Source organism: Artemia sp. Qi Xiang Cuo, unplaced genomic scaffold, assembly GCF_049724085.1.
Source record: "Artemia sp. Qi Xiang Cuo unplaced genomic scaffold, ASM4972408v1 HiC_scaffold_22, whole genome shotgun sequence".
NCBI lineage: Eukaryota > Metazoa > Arthropoda > Branchiopoda > Anostraca > Artemiidae > Artemia > Artemia sp. Qi Xiang Cuo.
The window spans coordinates 4,214,224-4,235,541 of record NW_028297431.1 but is presented as its reverse complement, the minus strand read 5'-3'; the positions used below and the strand labels follow the sequence as shown (position 1 = coordinate 4,235,541).

Genomic DNA, 21,318 nt, shown 5'->3' with positions numbered 1-21,318 from the left:
TACTGAAATCCTTTTCAAACCAAAAGTCTTTAAATTAAGCCTTCCAGAGTAAAAAAAAGTTTTTTTTTTTTACAAAAACTGTATAATCATTGGTGCCTTTACAGTATAGGCTAGCCTAATTATTCTACTTTACAACAATTGTGTTAGATCACATCCATCCAAGCTTTAGTGTTTTTATGATTTGGCCTACTTTGTTCCAACTTTAATACCCCATATTTAAGATTTTTTTCCAAGATTAGGCTCTACTATTGAAGTAGTGAGATTTTGGGATATCTTAGAAAGTATTTGAGAAAGGTGAATAAAACACATGAATTATATCCAGAGCATTGATGATTCCCCTAGATGGGTATTTTGATGTACCTATGTATATCCTTTCTTTTAGGCCCTATCTTTTGATGATCTATAAAAGTGAAACCTTGAGAGGCAGAGGTGCTCAAATGAGGCTCTAGGGCATTATATTTCTGTGCTGAATTTTGATTTATAAGGTTCTAAAGATTTGAGCACTTTATTCTTAAGTATAAATACAAAATTCTTGAATTGACCTTAAATTCTGCTGATATGTGAAGAATCATATTTCCAAAAACTAAAACAAATAATGAAAAAAACTTAAAACCCAAATTTCTTTTAAAATCTATCATTTGAGCAATCTTCTGATCCCAAGTTATAAGGAAAGGGTAGAGATAGGCATACAATTGGGAAGAAATCTTTTTAAAAAACACAAGCTTGGAAATAAAGCAGTCACTGGCTTAGAAGTGTTTGTCACCCCTATAATGACACCTAATTCCTTATTTTTGGCACAATAAATGAATCATGAAAAGTGAGGAAACCATACCAAACAATTTTAAATTGAATCTTTCCATGTCACATGTTGAACATGTATTGATTAAAAATAATCAAATTCCATGAGCTTTGCAATTAATCTTTTGTGTCAATATTTCAGACTTTATTTGATGGTGCTTTGGTTTCTACATGAACAGGTTTTTTTTTACCAATCAAAACCACTAGGCCTAGCTTATAATGGATCCCTGACAAATTTCCTGTCAAAGATAGGCTAGGTATAAAAGGCTAGATCAGTTCAGGTGGCGTGAGAGGGTTTGAGGTTTCCTCTCTATCATAAGTTCCTTTCTCCATCACTATATCCCCAATTGGGAAATCACGCTTACATGGCATCAAGGTGGACCTTTCCCAAGTTTTCCTAACCGAAACTGCAATTGATACAACACTGCAGGGTCCCTCAAGGGAATGGTGTCCCTCAAGGAAATTTTACCCTATTAACAACATGAATTCCAACCAGGTAGATCTGTAAAAAACAAATCAGATTGACTCATACAATCACATAACTGAACTCCTTGAACAAGGTGTCCCTGTGGACATGGTTCTGCTAGACTTTGCTATAGCCTTTGATAAAGTATGTTATCAAAGGCTCCAGTTGAAACTGAAGGAAAATGTAATTGAAAAGGGTGTGTTCGACTGGAGAATGTCTTTCTTGAAGTGAAGAAAGCAGTAGGTCAGAGTTTTTAGTGAAGGCGGCAGCTTAATAATCTGAAATAGCAGAGGTCTTAAGTGGGGTGCTTCAAGGAACTGTTTTGGGGCCTATACTCTTCAATGTCTGCATTAACAACACTCCAAAAAATATTACAAATTAATTTAGCCTGTATGCTTATGACTTGAAACTTATTAGTCCTGTTGACACACAGCAGGGCGGGTCTCATTACTGTCAGATCTAGACAGCTTTTGTAAATGGGCCAATATATGGAGGCTTGGATTTAATGTTGTTAAGTGCAAGTTTCTCCATTTTGGAATAAATAACCTGTGATGGCAATACTCAATGTTATCAAATGCTGGTGTGAGACAACCAATTTCCAAGAGTATGGGAGACTGGCTGTAACTGGGACATTCAACTTTTTAATGTCTTAATATTCTGTAGAAAATCTGAAAATGTAACTGAAAAACTGCCTTCTAGTTGCCCACATGTGAGTGAAGTTTGATCAAGATGACTGAAAGTTTTTTTCAACAAGTTTGAAAAAATAAGGTTTTATAGCTGTTTTGTAATTTTTTTCAGAATTTTCTATGCTTGGCCATTCCTGAATGCCCAATGGTAAGAAATGCATACTTTTTTTAGGCGGTAGTGTATTCATCAAGGTTTAGAAGATGTTAAGAGTTTTTAAGTTTACTAATGCTATCTTTGAGAAGAGAAGATGTGCAAATTTTAAGCTGAGATTGTCAGTTGCATCTGAAGGAATAAACAGAGGTGTCAAGCAATTCTTTTTTCAGGATGATTTGAGTGAATTCTTTCCATAGTTCCACCAAAAGAGTCTTTCAGTCATGTCTTTTAAGAAATATCTAACTGAAAATCCCTGTAGTTTCATCAAGTTTTTGAGTATTGCTTACTTTCATAAATTTATATTTGAAAGTTCAGTAAAAAAGTAAGAAAATATGCACTTACCCTTTAAATAACATTATGTCCCAGTTTACCCCATCATTTTGTCCCAGTTATGGAGGGTATTGTGATAACTGGTACAAAATGACTGACTCTAGACTTTTTCTATTTTCAAAAAAGCAACAGTGCTAAAAATTGGTAAAAAATTCTTGAGAAACTAGAATATTTAGGCTAATGGTGGGTCTTTGAAGTATTTAGATAGCTTCATCAAGACTCAAGCAATACCTAAACGAAGATATTGTGTCCCAGTTATGGCTAGTCTCCCCTACCTCAGAAAAAGATTTGGGCATCATTGTAGAAGAAGACCTTAAATTCAACTGCCACATTCAAGCTGCAGTAGTAGGGGCTAACCAAATTCTTGGTAACATCAAGCACACAATCACCAGTAGATCTCCAGCAATAGTTACTAAACTTAAGCATCCTAGATGAGAGTTTGAGCAAAATGAATGAAGTTTTAGAGGTTTTGCGAGTTCAGGGTGCTAGAATAGGTTTGAAAACTAAAGTTAAGAAGACTAATTCACTAAGGCTAGGAATAAGTGAAGATGAAAAAGTGATGTTGGGTAATGAAAAGATTGATCAGGTGGGCCGCTTCACTTACCTTGGTAGTATTATTAGTAAAGATGGTGGGAGCAGTGAAGGTGTTAACAGTAGAATAGCCAAGGCTCAGGGTGTTTTTTTTCACAGTTAAAAAAAAGTTTGAAAGAACAGGAAGATAGGTCTGCAAACCAAGATTAGAATATTAGATGTGCTAGTTCCCATCCTGTAATGGTTGTGGGACCACTGTATTTCCCCTAGGCCATAATAATTTCAATGATTAAAAAAAATCAAAACTTGGAATGATACAATGTTAAAAATAACTATTGTATCAACAATTTGACTGATGAGTTCAGATGCTCCAAACTGGACTAATTTAGGTGTTTCAGAAACTCATATCCCAGGGGTAGGAAATATGGACAATTTTAGGAAAATAGTTTGTGAAGTTGCTGATGCTGACTTGGAGAAGAAAGTTGGAAATGCTGCTAGGAATATTAGTGAAAATATTACATGTTAAATATAGAGGAATATGGGCTTGTAAATGGATTATTTCTGCAATGGATCATAATGAAAATAAGAGGAATGTTAAGAAAGTGGAGAAAGCATTAAAATATGAATTAAGGAAGTGTAAAGTGTAGACCATGGATAAAATTGCTGAAGATCTGAAAGATGCAACCAGATAGTATAATTGTAAAATATTGTACTGGCATGTTTATAAATAGAGAGGGATTGGTCAATCTGGACTCGTCCCAGTTCAAGAGAGGAACAGGGCTAAAATTATGATAAGGAAAGAGTTCAAGAGATATAGGCAGAACATTTTGCTGATGATATGACAACAAAGATCTCCATCGCAAAAAAAAAACAAAGGCCCCAGAATTCCTCATAAGGAGCTTCAGGGTGATTAGAAAAAAATTAAGGTTTTGGGCAGATAGGTGGCTTGTCAGTTTCAATAGATCAAAAGTAAAAAAGCTCTTAATTTTGAAGCTAAGGAATGTGAAAGATTACCCTGTTTTCATTTTCAAAGGAGAGTGAATAACAAAATCAGACACACTATACCTTCTTAGAGTTCATTTCTTGTTAAATCTTATGTTGGCTAAACTCATAGGTAAATGTAGATCTGCCTGCTACCATGAGCTAAGAGTCATCGTAAGATGTGAAAGCATCCTCCCTGACAATTCCATTTTGACACTAGTCACATCATGTATCAGACCAGTTGCTCTCTTTGTTGCTGCAGCAATCTATTGCCAAAGGAATTGGCTCTCAGCAGAGGTAATCCTGAAATATCCTTCTCTTGAGGTGTTCGAAAGAAGGCATAATAAGTACCTCGAATAAAAAAAAGCAAGGTAATTACCAGAATCAGCCATATATCATCACTTATGATGGAGCTGTGAAACCTGTAAAAATTAAATAAATAAAAAATTTAAACTGATAGCAAGGAGCAACATTAAAACTTAAAACAAACAAAAAATTTTCTGTATATGAAAGGGGCTGCCCCCACCTCAACCCCTCGCTTTTTAATCTAAAGTTTTTTATTGTTTTAAAAAACAGTTGGGAGACAGAGTCAAACTTTAGCGTAAAGAGTGAGAGGTTGCGGAGGGGGCAGCCTCTTTCATATATGGAATAATTTCTGTTCGTTTTAAGTTTTAATGTTGCTCCTTGCTTTCACTTAAAAAAAAACTCGTGTTTTTTATTTAATTTCTGAACGTCTTTGAGTTAATGCAGCTTTTATTTTGGCTCACCGTACGTGAATAATTAAAGCTAAATTTGCATGTTAATTTTAATTTTTTCGTTAAATGGCATTCTCGAAATTTTGTTAAAACGTAACTTGCGAATTCACTTCCGTAACGAAGTTCTATATTCGTATATTTTTATTACGTATTTATAGGGTTCGCCCCCTAGTCAATACCTCGCTCTTTACTCTAAGTTCAAATTTTGTTCAAATTCTTTAAGAATGACCCCTTAATCACAAAAGGTCGTAAATTAGAATAAATAGCTCCGATGAAAGTACAAAAAAAACTTAAGCGTATAGAGCGAGGTAATGAGTAGGGGGCGAACCCAATCATATAGGCATTAATTTCCGTTCGTTTTAAAGTTTGATGTTGCTCCTTACTTTCAGTTGAATTTTTTTTTATTTAATTTCTTATTTTTTTTTTCAAATAATGCTGGTAAATCTGGTGCCCCCTTCATAGCAATGTCCCTTCTCCCATGAAAACTTCCTCCATGGAAAGATCCTCCCACGTATCACCCCCCCCACCCCCACCCCCATCTATCAAAAAAACATCCCCCCAAAAAACTTCATTATACCTCCCAATAACCAATAATATATGTAAAGATTGGGCAAAGTTCATAACTTGCAGACCTTCCCCCGGGGACTGTGGGGGATTAATTCATCCTCTAAGACATAGTTATTGTATTTTTCGACCATGCTGAACAAAATGGCTACTTCAAAATTTTGATTGGATGACTTTGGGGAAAAATGAGCGTGGGAGGAGGCCTAGCTGCCCTCCAATTTTTGGTCACTTAAAAAGGGCACTAGAACTTTTAATTTCCGTTCTATTGAGCCCTCCTGTGATATTCTAGGACCACTGGGTCGATACGATCACCCCTGGGAAAAAAAACAACAAACAAATAAACACGCATCTGTGATCTTTCTTCTGGCAAAAATTACAAAATTCCACATTTTTGCAGAAAGGAGCTTGAAACTTCTATGCTAGGGGTGTCTGATACGCTGAATTTAATGGTGTGATTTTCAATCAAGTTCTGTGACTTCTTGGGGGTGTTTCTCCTTTTTTTCAAAATAAGGCAAATTTTCTCAGGTGCGTAACTTTTGATCGGTAAGACATAACGTGATGAAATTTATATATTGAAATCAGCATAAAAATACGACTCTTTTGATGTATCTATATGTATCAAAATTCCGTTTTTTAGAGTTTTGGTTACTATTGAGCCGGGTTGCTCCCTACCTATCTTTGAAAAAAGACAAAAAATTTGTCTTTTTTGAAAAAAGATCAGAAACTAAACAAAAGAATGAGTTTTTCAACTGACAGTATGTAGCAACATTAAAACTTAAAACGAACAGAAATTATTACGTATATGAGAGGGTTTCCCCCTTCTCAGCAAAAGTGCCGAAAAACTGTAGCGTGAAGGGCTAAGTGTCAAGGAGGGGGCAACCCCCCTCAAATACGTAATAATTTCTGTTCATTTTAATTTTTATTGTTGCTCCTTATTTTCAGTTGATTTTTTTTTATTTATTTCATGAAGCTTAGAGACTAACATTTTTCTAAAGAAATGGGTATATCAGCTCATGGGTACTCTTGCAATGCAAGCAAAGGTTGACGGAATATTTTTACAAAAATTGCCCTTTGTTAAGTTGTTTCCTTGTGTTATCTATAAGTATACAAACTTTGTTGTGTACTAATAACTGCATTAATTACTAATAAACAAATACATTTTTTGGATCACCATAAAAAGCTGATTCTTTGCTTGAATGTTATCAATAGTTAGGCTCTTATACTTTCGCCATTGACAAGGATTGTTATTTACTTACCATTCGTTACTGCTAAGAATTTGCATTCTTTTTGTTACTCCAACCAAATCATATAGAAAAATGTTGGGGGAAAACTCGAAAGGCGTCACTCAATCACAAATTGGAACTTATATTTTCTTTATTAAGGGTCAAAATATATTGGCAGGCAGCTAACAATTGGGCAACACACTTTTTTTCTGTGTTTTTTTTTTCATAATATGCTCTCTTTCCTTTGGTTTCCTTATAATTACTTTATAGTCCCAAATTAACAGGGGGAGCCATGGTTTCCCTGCCGGTGCCCCTGCTGACATTGCAGCAGTTAAGGTAGAAAATTAGGTTAGTAGCCGGTTTCGTATTAAATCAGGAGTAAAGCAGGGATTTGTTTTACCCACATGATTCATACAAATCATTTTGATGGACTTTGTCCTAAGGAGCACAGCAAAGGCAATGGAAGAACACAGAATGAAAAGGGGAAATGAATTTGACTTTGTTATTTCTTATAGTTTTTGTTCATTTTGGGTATTATCTATTTCTTGATAGTGATTAATGGTATTTTTCTGTTTGAAAAATCACTTGACTTTATATCTGTTCATCTTTGGCTTAGTGTAGCTCTTTACTTTTGTCTCAAAAACTGTTTTGTGGAAAGATTTTAGAAATTAAATTCTACTTGTTTTTAATCGGCATGGTCCCTGCAATCCTTGTTGGAGCTTTTGGGATTACTCCTCTTGTTAGTTCGTGCACAAGGCCTCGGTACGTTGTTCTGTTTTATTTGGTACATGATAATTGGAGGCTGCTGAAGACAAAATTCTCTGTCCATCGTTTTTGTGGTCTGTCATGTGGACAAAGGTCATAAAGAGATCCTTCAAGGCCAATTTTTGTGAGATGATTTGGTTCGATTTACTTAATGTGGCCAAACCAGCACGGTTGCTGTTTTTTAATGGTGCTGAGAATGGTTTCAGCAGACTGCAGCCTTTGGTGTATTATGCAATATAGGCATCTCACCTTGAAAGCTAAAGGTTTTTTTGTGTGTTTGGTTCTTAGCGTCCATGATTTACATCCACACAAGACTGTGGGAATCATTAAACTGTTGAATTGTTGAGCTTTAAGTTTTTGGACAGATGGTTACTTCTCCAGAGGTTAGATAGTGATATTCTTTGGAAGCTGGAGCTAACAAGTGTAGGTTGACATTTTACATCAAAACTATGGCAATTATCAAAGAAGAGAAGGCTACCAAGGTGCAGAAAGTTGCCAACTGTTTCAACCTGTCAACCACCTTTAGTGAAAAAGGGTGGGTTATCTAATTCATCTCTTGTAGGCCTATTTACTATGACTTGGGTCATGCTGATATTGGTCTCCATCCTTAATGGCTTAGTGGCATAGTACAGTTTATTAGCTCGTGCTTGCAATTCTTGTTAAGAGTTGCCTAGCTTATCAATATCATCAATATATGTAAGTTGTCTATCAGCAGCGCTTTTATTGTTGAATCAGTTCCCAGCTGCATGAGTGACAGAGAGACATTGAGAAAGAGGTTGAGGAGGTGTTGTGATAAAATGCAACCCAGAAGTAATCCTGATGAAGTTGTGAATTCTTCTAACAACCCATTAGAGGTTATTGCTGGGCCTTGGAAATGGTCATCCAGACCCTTGATTATCTGGACTATCTCATAAGGTACTCTGTAGTGAAATAGGATATGATATAGTCCTTTTGGATTTTCCTTGTTTGAGCAGCTTGATTGCTGAATTGAAAGGGGGGGGGGGGGTGGTTTGAGCTCTTGGTTGGGTATGCAGAAGTGGGGTAGTATTTGAAGATCATCAGCTGTCTTCAAATTGAGTTTATTTCGGTTACTATTGAGTTGCGTTGTTCCTTACTTACAGTTCGTTGCCACGGACTGCTTGATTGTCTCTGACATTTCCTTGGCTGTTATCTTTTTCGCAGCCGCAAGGGAGAATCATATTTTTATTCAATGTTTTATTTTTACCGAAATAGTCAAACATATTTTAAATTTTGATTTTTTTTTTTAAAGAAATTCGATGCTGTTGAGGACCAACAAAGTTCCCAGTCGTATATAATAAAGCTCCTTACAGTGTCCGTATCAACCATTGCTTATCTGAAAAATCTCTACAATGAAGATGACTATGCTGAATTTTTCATAAAGGGTGGTAACTGTAAAATTTTGAAGGTAAAATCTGAAAATCCAGACTGCAAGCATCTGCTTGGCTTACTGAAAGGCGCGTTCGACGCTATAAGGAACCAGTATGTAAGTAATGTTTTGCTTATACTACTTCATTTTATTTTGTTCTACCTATCTGTTGAATTTTCTTTTTATTTTTATTTTCTGGTTAATTAAGGTTAATTAAGGTTACTATCTGTTGAATTTTCTTTTTATTTTTATTTTCTGGTTAATTAAGGTTAAGCAATAAAGAGTGATACTTTTATTGTAGAAAGGTAAAAGTGCTATTTTTACTGTGTAAATGAACAACTTCTGACAGACAACTGAGTATCTTGGTGGATGGGGGATATGAACCCCAAACTAATCTGTAAAATCAGAAAAAACTGTCTTTTGAAAGTTTTTCTTACCCCACTTGAATATGTAACTTGTGTGTCTAAGGACTTGTGACTCCAAGGATACTTGGTTCTAGTTTTTGACTAAACTAAATGTAGGATAGGTGATTAATAGACGAAGTATGTTTGTAAATCAAGTTTTGTTTTTTAATAAAAAACAAACAAAAAAAGGTACAATTGATGCAACAAAAAATCATATTACAAATAATTACAATCCTTACACTATTTTTGACATAACTCCCGACATTTTCCAGGCATTTATCATGCTCGTATCTGTTTCTTCTAAACATTTGTTTAATATCTGTTTTTCTTCCTGATTTGTACCCTCTCTTTTTTTCCATTTGTTTTGTTTTTGCTTTTCCTATTGTATAGAAGCTAATGACTTTGTTTCAGATAGAAATAAGTGATAGACTTGCAGCAAAGATAATCATATATAATGATACGCTTAGGTCTATAGGCCAAAGTAGCACCAGTTGCACCATTTGTTGATATGTCGTTTTGTTGCACCAGCAACAAGCAATGCTGAAAATATTTTTAGCCGTTTTTTCCTTATCAAAATAAAGGTGAAAAAATGTACCTTTCTTGCATTTTAAAGTTGATCAACGAAGCAATAACAGAGAACCTTGTTGAAGTGGTTTTTCAGCGTTGAAAAGTGTTTAATATCTGTTTTTCTTCCTGATTTGTACCCTCTCTTTTTTTCCCATTTGTTTTGTTTTTGCTTTTCCTATTGTATAGAAGCTAATGACTTTGTTTCAGATAGAAATAAGTGATAGACTTGCAGCAAAGATAATCATAGATAATGATACGCTTAGGCCTATAGGCCAAAGTAGCACCAGTTTCACCGTTTGTTGATATGTCGTTTTGTTGCACCAACAACAATCAATGCTGAAAATATTTTTAGCCGTTTTTTTCCTTATCAAAATAAAGGTGAAAAAAATGTACATTTATTGCATTTTAAAGTTGATAAACGAAGCAATAAAAGAGAACCTTGTTGAAGTGTTTTTTCAGCGTTGAAAAGTGCAATCAAAGGATTATGTGATATGGAATTAGAATAAAGAATACATTAAGGACTGTTGGCAAGGGTTCTTAATTTTTCAAATGCCGTATAGAATTCATCGATTATATTTTTTTAATGCAGAGACTCAGCTCCAAAATAACACTATAGATGCTCTCAGTATGACAAATAATTCAGTTTGTCAGTCTGATAAATTAGCCTACCTTATAATTCCTATTTTTCAGTTGATAGTAAGAATATACTTGATTTAGATCAAGTATTCAAACCAGATGGTTGCTCAGTGCTCAGGGGCTTCATTTTTCGATCGATGAGTTTACGCAAATACTGTAGCCTATAATGGCCACTCAGGTTATATTAGTCCTTATGGGGCTTTTATAATTAAAATTGAGTTTCTAATGCATCAACCAGACTATAGTATGAAAACGTGAATTGAAATACGATGGCTAAAGGTGACCTTGCTGTCCTTGTTTTGGATTTTCTTTTTTTTCTGTACTCTTAAATACGTGAACTGTTTAAAAATGAATAAGGAATATTTGAATACACGTATGTCATAGGCAGCGCAATCGCGCTGCCTAAGTAAAAAACGATGTTGGCACAATGTATTTTTTTTTTTTTTTGGGTGTCCATACTAGGGCACTTCGTATCGAAGGAGTTGTCGTAGAAACTTCGAAAAGGGCTCATCCGATTGGAAATTAGAGTGGCTAGTATTCTTTTTAATAGTCGAAAGTGATTGGAGGGTTACTAGCCCGCCCCCCCCCCACGCCCATCATCCCCCTAAACACATCCAATCAAAATTTTGAGATAACCATTTTGTTCAGCGTGGTTGATTTCCAGTTAGAAAATATGTTTTTGAGGAGAACACTCCCTCAAAACCCTCAGGGCAAGAGTTTTAAGTTATGCCCTGAGGGCATATAAGAATGATGTTGGCACAATGTATTACTTTTTTCCTTTAGAACAGGGCACTCTGTATCGTAGAAGTTGCTGTAGAAACTTCAAAAAGCGCTCATTCAATTGGAAATTGGAGTTGCTTGTGCCCTTTTTAATAGTCGAAAGCGATTGGAAGGCAACTAACACCCCTTCCACGCCCACCATTTGCCCAAACATATCCAATCAAAATTTTGAGATTGCCATTTTGTTCCACGCAGTTTAAAGTTCAGGAAATTATACCTCTGAGCAGGACACTCCCCCCACAGTCTTCAGGGCAAGGGTTATAAGTTATTCCCTGGGGGTATCTAAGGTTTTTATTGAAATCTTTGTCTTATAAACTTGAAAAAGGGCTCATTCGATTGGAAATTCAAAAGGCTAGTGCCCTTTTTAGTAGTCGAAAATAATTTGAGGGCAACTAACCCTCTCACGCCTACCTTTTCCCCAAACACATCCAATCAAAGTTTTTAGATAGCCATTTGTTTGACGCTGTTTAAAGTTCAGGAAATTATGCCTTTGAGCAGGACACTCCCCCCACAGTCTTCAGGGTAAGGGTTATAAGTTATGCCCTGGGGGCATATAATTTTTTATTGGAATCTTTGTTGTAGAAACTTGAAAAAGAGCTCTTTCGATTTGAAATTCAAAGGGCTAGTGCCCTTTTTAATAGCCGATAGTGATTTGAGGGTAACTAACCCCCCTTTCACGCCCACCTTTTCCCCAAACACATCCAATAAAAATTGTTTATATCCATTTTATTCAACGTAGTAGAAAGTTTTGGAAATTAGGTCTTTAAAGATGACAACCCCTTCCCTTCCACAACCATCAGGGCAAGGGTTGTAAGTTATTCCCTGGGGGCATGTAATGTTTTTATAGAAAGCGATATTGTGAAAACATTAAAAAGGGCTCATTCAATTGGAAATTAAAAGGACTAGTGCCCTTTTAATAGTCAAAAGTGATTGAATGGCAACTAACACCCCTTTCACTCCTACCATTTCCCCAAACAAATCTAATCAGAACTTTGAGATATCCATTTTGTTCAACGTAGTCGAAAGTTCTGGAAATTAGGTCTTTTAGGACGATAATCCCCTCAGAGCCCTCAGTGCTCGGGTTGTAAGTTATGCCCTGGGGGCATATAAGGTTAATATAGAAAGTTGTTGTAGAAATTTCAAAAAGGGCTCATTTGCTTGAAAATTGAAATTGCCCTTTTTAATAGTCGAAAGTGATTGGAGAGTAATTGACCCCCCTCCCACGCCCACAATTTCCCCAAATATATTCAATCAAAGTTTAGAGATAGCCATTTTGTTCAATTTAGTTGAAAGTTCTGGGAATTATGTACTTAAAGATGACAAATCCCCCAGAGCCCCCAGGGCAAAGGTTGTAAGTTACGCCCTTGGGGCATATAAGGTTTTTATGGCTAGAGTTGTCGTAAAAACTTCAAAGGGGGCTCATTCAATTGGGAATTGAGAGGGCTAGTGCCCTTTTTAATAGTCGAAAGTGATTGGAGGGTAACTAACCACCCGCACCATTCCCCTAAGCACATCCAAATAAAATTTTCAGATAGCCATTGTGTTCAACGTAGTATAAATTTCTGGACATTTGGTATTTGTGGGAGACAACCCCCCCCCAGCCCTCCGGGCAAGGGGTGGAAGTTATACCCGGGGGGCCTTTAATGTTTTTTTTTAAAGCTTTTTAGTAGAAACATAAAAAGGGCTCATTTGATTGAAAATTGAAAGGGCTAGTGACTTTTTAATAGTTGAAAGTGATGGGAGAGCGACTAACGCCCTTCTCACGCCCACCATTTTCCCAAACACGTTTATGCCCTGGGGGCATATAAGGTGTTTATAAAAAGTGTTGTCGTAGAAACTCAAAAAGGGCTCGTTCGATTTGAAATCGAAAGGCCTTGTGGCCTTTTTAATATTTGAAAGTGATTGGAGGGCTTGAAAATTTTTATAGTAAAGATCGATGTGGGTAAAATGTATGATTTTGTTGTTGTTGTTGTTGTTGTTTAGACCAGGGCACTTTTTATCGAAGGAGTTGTCTTAGGAACTTCAAAAAGGGCTCATATGATTGAAAATAGAAAGGGCCGATGCCCTTTTTAATAGTCGAAAGTAACTGGAGGGCAACTAATCCTCCTCCCAACCACCCGCACCCAATTTCCTTTATTTTTAAAAACAAGATTTTGCCATAAGATTAAATCAAAAATTACTGTGCTAATTCTAGTTACCAATAAGGCATCTCAGCAGTATCCCAAGAACGACTGACGGTATTATATTCAAACTTTTGGGGCTACTTCTTCTCTTAAAATTTAACCAAGTCAAAATAGCGTAAGTGTATCCAAGCTATCAAAGAAATTAAGCAGATTTTTTGGCGAATGGTATCAAGTTTTCAGTTTCAGGTCAACTAGAGGAGGTATGAAACGAAATTAAACACTACTATATGTGTCCAGATTTTTAAAAGGGTGTATATTGTTAATAATTGCTGAAAATTTTTCTCCAGCATACAAATAGCAAACCAAACTATAAAGTCTTAAAAAAACGAAAAGATTTAAATTGTTATTTTCTTCTTCACTTGAAAAGACGGTGTCAATGCAAAAAAAATAGAAATTAATTAAAAAAAAACTTTCCACAAAATAATTTTTTCAAAGAAAAGTAAAGAACTCCATTAAACAAAAAGTAAGCAAAAATAAAATCGAATATTCTACCAAGCTCGAAACTACTACAAATCAGCATTGATAAATAAATGAAACCCAAAACGAACAGAAATTACAATAAATAACCGAGTCAAACTCAAAACAAGCAGAAATTAACATAAGTTGGGCTCAAACCCCCTATGCCTTCCCAAGGCCAGAAAATAAATTGAACTTTACTGAAAAAAATACAAAAGAAAGTTCATTTTCAGTTTTATATACAAATAATTATATTTAGTAATCAAAATGATTTGATTTATTAAAGTTATAGAAGTAAGAACATTTATATTTCTTTTAGTAAAGTGCAAATTATGTTCTGGCCTTGGGAAGGCATGGGGGGGGGGGTGTACAGGACTATTAACCGGGCGGCGGGTGGCCAAAGTTAAAAATTATACGAACCTGTGGATGCCAAAATGAATTTGCAACAATTACGCAAATAAAAAGTATGAAATATCTCCTACTTTTTTTCTCAGGATTTTCATTGAAAAAAGTCCCCCCCCTCCCTATTTACCCTAGATATAGAAAAAAATACACATTACCCATCCCCCTAAATTTTCCCCAGTTGATGCCACTGTTCACAGCTCATATTAGAAAAGGAAAGAAAGAAAAACGGAGAAAGAAAGAGAGATGACGCAAACAGATGGTTCTAACCTTTAGCTTATTATCGAGGAAAGCTTGGACGAAAGACCATGTTTTCCACGGTAAGCTGAAAAACTTATTTTGTGGAAAAAGTTTTTTTAATTAACTGAAATTAAACCCCAAAGTAAAATTAAGGTTGTAGGTTATGTCTTTTAGTGGGTCTGTTCCCTCTTTTCTTCAGATTCTTGATTTATTATTTGAATCAGTCGATTGTCACTCTTGTCAATTTTTCATGATGGATAATTGTATCCTTAGTTTTGTTGACCAGAGATCATCCTCGTTTCCGCATCCGCTCTCAGCTGCCTTGTGCTTTCTTTCGAACTCTTGTACATGATTGCTGTTTCTATGCTTGATAATATTTTTCCAGCCTTAGCCTTGGTGACAAATTTCATATTTATGGAGGGTATCTCAGACTACTTTTTGTTTTTTTTTTTTAGTTATATTTGTTTTTGATGTCATTTCTTTTTTGAGCCAATAATTGGTTTTTAATATTTAAAATTTAATTATTATAAGTTTGCTCTTCTTAAGTCACGATTGGTGAGTCATTCATGGAATGGTTTTTAAATTTTACTTGATTTAGATTCTTTGTTTTAATTGTTTGATGGTTCATTAAAAGAAGCAACCTTGAATACATATTATGTGTCCCTGTCGAATCTTGCATTGACAAGAACAGTCCCACTAAGACCTTAGGTGATTCTTGATCTCTTTAAAAGCTGAAGGAAGAAAATCTATGGAACGTTTAAGCTTCTCTAAGGTATTTTTGTGTCATTTGCAACTTCAAACTTTCAAATGATGTAGAAGTTTTTAGAGTTTTAGTAAATTCTCTGCACGTAGTAAAGACAGTTAGTTAAACAGGACAAGCAAGTAATTTTGTTTTCAGGTCATCTGCTCTTTCTCTTTCTGCTCCCTCAACTGTTACGATCAACGGTGAAATCGTAAAGTGTAAGGTAAAAGTTAGGGACGCGTTTACTTCCTTTTTTTCTAATATAGGCAAAACTACAGCCTCTTTGGTAAGTCCTTTTTCTCTGACTGATTTAAGATCTTACGTTGGACCTCCTTGTCTTGAGTAAATGGCTTTGGAATTTGTCTCTGACGTTGAAGTAGCCAGAATTGCCTATAGTTTGTGGGTTCTTCATCTTCTGGTCTAGACAGTTTTCCGATTAAGGTTGCTAAGTTCATTCTACCTAGAATTGTTTCTGCCCTCACTAGACTTGTCAGTCTTCTTTCTGTTCTTAACGATGTTGTCTTTCCAACTATTTTCTGCTTGTACTGTTGCTCTTTTCAAAGGTTGGTGGATCACAGAACAATCCTGTGACAATCTTTTATCGGTGTTCAGTCAAATTTTTTTAAAGGCAGTGGAATTTAGACTTCTGTATTGTCTTCATTCTAAACATTTTTTCTCATGTTTTTGAGCTTGGTTTTAGGGTGATGCAATCAACTGAGCATGTGTTTTCAATTCTGAATTTTTTGGCTTTCGACTGGGGTCTGATATCTAGTGCGCTTTTTCTTTTGCGAAAAGTGTTTGATTCATTAACTCATTAAACTCATCTTTGGAAGTAGCCTCATAGAGAAATGCCTATAAGAAATGTTTATTTTTGGGCTTGTGTTTGGGGAGATTTTGAGGTGGGTGAATTGGTTTGGTATTTAGTTCATATTTTTCTTGGTATTTTGTCTATCCTGTTCCTCCTTGCTTATGCAACCCTGTCAGCTATGTCTTGAGAACTGTCGATTTTAGGTTCTTAAGAACTTAATGCTTGTGATTGTCTGGAAGCATGTTTTCCCTAGAAGAACAGTATAAAAATTTTTTTTACCTGGATTCTGCCATGTATGTTTTAAGAAGTTTCAAAGTTTTAGCGAACAGTGTATATGCAGCGTAGCAATGAATATGAGCCCATCCCCTCCATATTACTCTGTTTTTCTTGAAACTCAGTAAATCAATCAGTTCACTGCTGTAGCCAAGCTGTTAAAGTTTGGCCAGGAGTTAGTTGAAAATCAATGGAAAATTAAACGCACAGGAATAGATTTTGTTGAAGCGTTAGGTGATTTGAAATATTCGTTTTGATAGTTCAAATACTTCAAATGACGCTTCTGAAATATTCTCAGGGAAAAGGTTCTCAGGGAATATTTGAGAAAAGGTTCCCAAATATTCAGATGCTCTGGTTTTTAAACATGCAGCAGTAGAGCTTCTTGTTAGGGTAGTAAATAGAAACTAGACATTCTCTAATTAATATTAAAATTAAAAAAAAAAAATCTAATTAATATAACATTAACATTCTCTAATAGTATGATTATCTTTTGCCCTATAAATATCTTCCTTTTTTCCAAGACTGAAAAATACTGAGAGAGAAAATGTGAGTAAAAATATGTTATTAACAGTTTGTATTGTAAGGAAAATTTACTTTGTTTGTATCAAAATTAAAATAAAGTTCAGAGGCAAGCTGAAAGTAGGCTATGTATTGTATTACAAAAAGGTATACTTATACCAAGCTTACAAAGGGACCTTATACCAAGCTGCGATTAAAGCCATTGCGCCATCACAGGGTTAGAAATCTTTCTTTTGAAGTGAAATAGTTTTTGAACTTCCAAAATATATGTTGAACCATCAACAATGTCTTATATCTGAATATATAAGGGAGACAATTTACCTGTAATTACCATGTCTAAAGTAACAGCTGCTTTTTCCAAACTCTGGTATATCAGGGACCTCTATTCTTGGCCTTATTTTGGGTAGAGGCCCACTTACTCTGATTCTTACCAATTCTTACTAAAGTTGCTTAAATTATCGTCAGTATCTACCTAACATCGTGAATTGTAAAGATGCGGGCAAGCCTAATTGATATGTTCTCTTCTTTAAGATTCTGGAAACGTGATTTAGGCACTTTTAGGTACTCAATAATTCTGCCTGTAAGGTACACCTAAAAACCCTGCCTCAAAGCTCTAAATATCTTCATAAAAAAAACTGTTTCTAAGTATTGAGGGAATGGTCATTACCAGGGTTGTCAAACGACTAAAAATGAATCCTTGATGTTTCTCTGGCAAAGTCTTTACGAGTGCTAGCTAGTATCTTTTTCAAAGTTACCCCTCACAATATTGCGGCCACTTGCATTTTTCTTGCTGACATCTCTAATACCGACATGAAAGAACATATTTCTTATTTTATGCAGTTAACCCTGATGGTTAAATATGATAGAAACAGAGAAAAGTCTGAAAATCGTGAAAAACCTCAAATCTCCAAAGAAGTCTCACCGAAGTCCAAAAATAACTTATTTTAGGATATTAATTTTAAAAACTTTTTCCACAAAACAAGTTTTTTCAAAGAAAAGTAAAGAGCTCCATTAAGGAAAAAATGAGCAGAAATAAATTCAAATAATCTTCCAATCTCAAATCTGACACAAATCACCATCAATAAATAAATGAATCCCAAAACGAACAGAAATTACAATAAATAGCCGAGTCGAACTCAAAACGACCAAAAATTAAAATGAGTAGGGCTGACAACCCCCTTGATTTCTCAAGACCAGAACATAATTTGCGCTTTACTGAAAACAAAAACACCCCACCATGGATTGTCGGTTTAATTGTCATATAATGACTTTATTCTCAAAGTTTTGATATTTTTTTATTTATGAAAGTAAAAAAAGTGAAAACATTTAAAACGGATTTTGTTTTCAGTAAAGCGCAAATTATTTTCTGGTGGGTGGGAGGTTAGTTGCCCTCCAATTCTCTTTCGACTATTAAAAAGAGAACCAGCCCCTTCAGTTTTCTACGACAAGTCCTTCGATACAAAGTGCCCTGGTCTAAAACCATAAAACGAAAAAATAAAAAATAATACATTGTGCCCACATCTCTCTTTAGTTTGGTAGCGCTATTGCGCTGCCTATCAAGTCTTGCAAATTGGAAGCATAGGTAGCATGAGAAGTAGTAGCTATTAGCATGGATTGACTAAGGGAATGAAAAATTTGCTAATTTTGTGAAATAGATCTTAAAAATGTAGCACGTGGATGGATTAATTAAAAAAACAAGTTTTTTGGACTGAAAGTAAGGAGCAACATTAAAATTCCAAACGAACAGATATTATTCCGTAAATGAAGAGGTTGTCCGCAACTTCAATACCTTGCTCTTTACGCTAAAGTTCATGGCCATTTTAAAAAGGCTTCCTACTCCAATTAAACGGTTCTTGTTTTTCAGGAGTCGTCCTTAAAGAATTGGGACAAGCAGTCAAACTTTAGCGTAAAGAGCTAGGTATTGAAGAGGGGGGAGCAACCCCTTCATATACGGAATATTTTATTTTCGTGTTGAGTTTTAATATTTCAACTTACTTTCAGTTGAAAAAACTTGTTCTTTTATTTAATTTTCTGTTCGATTTTCAAATAATGCTGGTAAGTGTGGCTCACCCTCCAAGAAATATTATCGTCCCTGAAAAAAAAAAAAAATCCGGGATCTTTCTTCTGGCAAAAATGCCAAATTCCATATTTTTGTATATAGAATATTGAAACCTCTACAGTAGCGTTCTCTCATACTGACTCTGATCTGATGAATCTGATCTGAATCCATCTGAAAGCTGAATCCATTGTGGGATTTTCATTAGGATTCCTTGACTTTTCGAGGGTGTTTCCTCTTATTTTTTGAAAATCAGGCAAATGTTCTCAGCCTCGTTACTTTTGATAGGTAAAACTAAACTTGAAGAATCTGATATATTTGGAATCAGCATGATAATTCAATTCTAATGATGTCTATTGATATCAAAATTCAGTTTTTTAGCGTTCCAGTCACTATTGAGCCGAGTCACCCCAAATTTACAGTTCGTTTCCACGAAATGTTTGATATTAGATGTAATAAGAAGCAAAGATTTGTAATGACGAGACATTTCGTTGATGTGTGGTACTTCAAATTGACTTACTTACTTGACTTAAGGCTCCTGCCGAGGGTTCGGCGTAGAGAACGATGAGACTAGGCGCCTCCAGGTTGACCTATCGCTTGCCAGGATCGCAGCTTCTTCCACCGGGATGTGGGCTTGGGTGAGGAATTCATCGGCTTTGTCTTTCCACCTAGTGTGTGGGCGTCCTCTGTGTCGTTTCTATCCGTGTAGGGTGGGGTCGAAGTCAAATGCGACCCATGCTGGGGCGTCGCGTGGCTTGAGAAGGAGGTGGCCGTACCACCGAACAGAACGCTGGGCGAGCTGCGTTGAGACAGGAGTTTGAGCCGTACGTGATGGGAGAGTCTGGTTACTAACGAAGTCAGTCCAGTGAAGTCTTTCGATTCTTCGGAGGTGTTTCGTCTGAATGACATCAACGGCACTGAGAATAGATTTGGGAGCTGGCCATGTCTCCACTCCATACAGCAGGATGGTGCTGATTGACACAGTGTCGATGCGCATTTTGGTGAATCAGCTTATGTTTGGCTTTTGCCAGATGCTGCTAAGCCTCCCAACAAGTGCTGAGGCCTTGGCAATTCGAGATGTAAGCTCTTTTGTGATCAAGCCATCATTTGACAGAATAGATCCCTGGTAAGTGAAGTCTTCAACCACATTTACTCGGTTGCTTCCGATGTTGACTTCCTTTACAGTAGAACGGGACGTGGGGGGCTCAAGGAGTATAACTTTGGTTTTCTGCCAGTCGATCTTCAGTCCAACTTTCGAGGCTTCTTCTGAGAGCACCTGGAGAGAGTACTTCTCCAGGTCCTTCTTCTGAGAGTACTTCAAATTGGTTATATTAAATATATATATATATATATATATATATATAAAAAAAAATATATATAAATATATATATATATATATATATATATATATATATATATATATATATATATATATATATATATATATATATATATATATATATATATATATATATATATATATATATATATATATATATATACATATATATTTCTCGTATTGGCTTTGTATAACAAACACATAGTTTATAGAAAAGAGACTCTTGTAGCATCTACTTTTTACGAGAACTTTTAGCTCCGAAAGATTCGGCTACACGCATAGCAATATTAGATGATATAAATGTAAACCAAGACATCACAAGAAAGTTTGTAAAGAGGTTTCCAATTCTCTGGAACTAGAGAGCCCTTCGTGACTAATAGTTTGATAATGAAACATTCAGTGTATTGCGATTTAGATCTTAAGTTGGCTATTTTGTCTGTTGGACACCCAGTATCTTCATCTTGTGATCTTTCACTGTCGTCCAAAAGCACTTCTATATATGCACACACACACACACACACACACACATATATATATATATATATATATATATATATATATATATATATATATATATATATATATATATATATATATATATATATATATATATATATATATATATATATATATATATATATGTGTGTGGTTGATCTGTTTTTTTTATAGCTACGAGAACTTGTGCTTGGAATATATACAAATCCTAGGGACAGAGAAGGTTCTTTTGTTGAGTCGTTCAATTTTATCTTTGAATATTGAGACGGCAACCAAGTTAAACAGTCTTACAAGCCGAATGGAGAAGGAAAAGTGTAAGTGATTTCAAAAACTAGTCTAAAGCTAAGTAAAAACATTTCAAAATAGTAAAATATATAATAAATAAACATAGATATAATTAAATTGATTAAAATAATTGGAAATGATTAAAATAGTTAATAGATAATTATGCTTCTGATTAAGTGTTACTAAAATCCATATACAAAAATTATATTCATTATTGCATTACTTCGAATCATGTTATGTATGCCTAAATTAAATTTGATTGACTATGCTTCAGTGCATGCTATCACTGATGAATTATTCCAAGTTTTTATTGGAAGCTATGAAAAAAATTGGAATTATTCAAAGTTTTATTTTACACGTGTATATAAAACAGCCATCTCAAAATATGATATTGAATTACATTTTAAAGGTTATAATTATTAAATACCATGTCTCTCAAACTTTCACAAAACGAATACAATAAAACAGGCGTAACTGGTGGAATCGAGGGAAA

At 35.1% G+C, this 21,318-nt stretch overlaps 1 long non-coding RNA gene across 1 annotated transcript; it reads left to right on the top strand.

Annotated features, from left to right (window-relative positions):
- The first annotated feature begins 8,525 nt into the window (after nt 1-8,525).
- On the top strand, nt 8,526-20,856 carry LOC148939075 (uncharacterized). The gene is made up of 2 exons (XR_016143578.1): nt 8,526-8,757; nt 20,715-20,856. It is a non-coding gene; the product is annotated as an uncharacterized LOC148939075 (long non-coding RNA).
- Nucleotides 20,857-21,318: the final 462 nt, after the last annotated feature.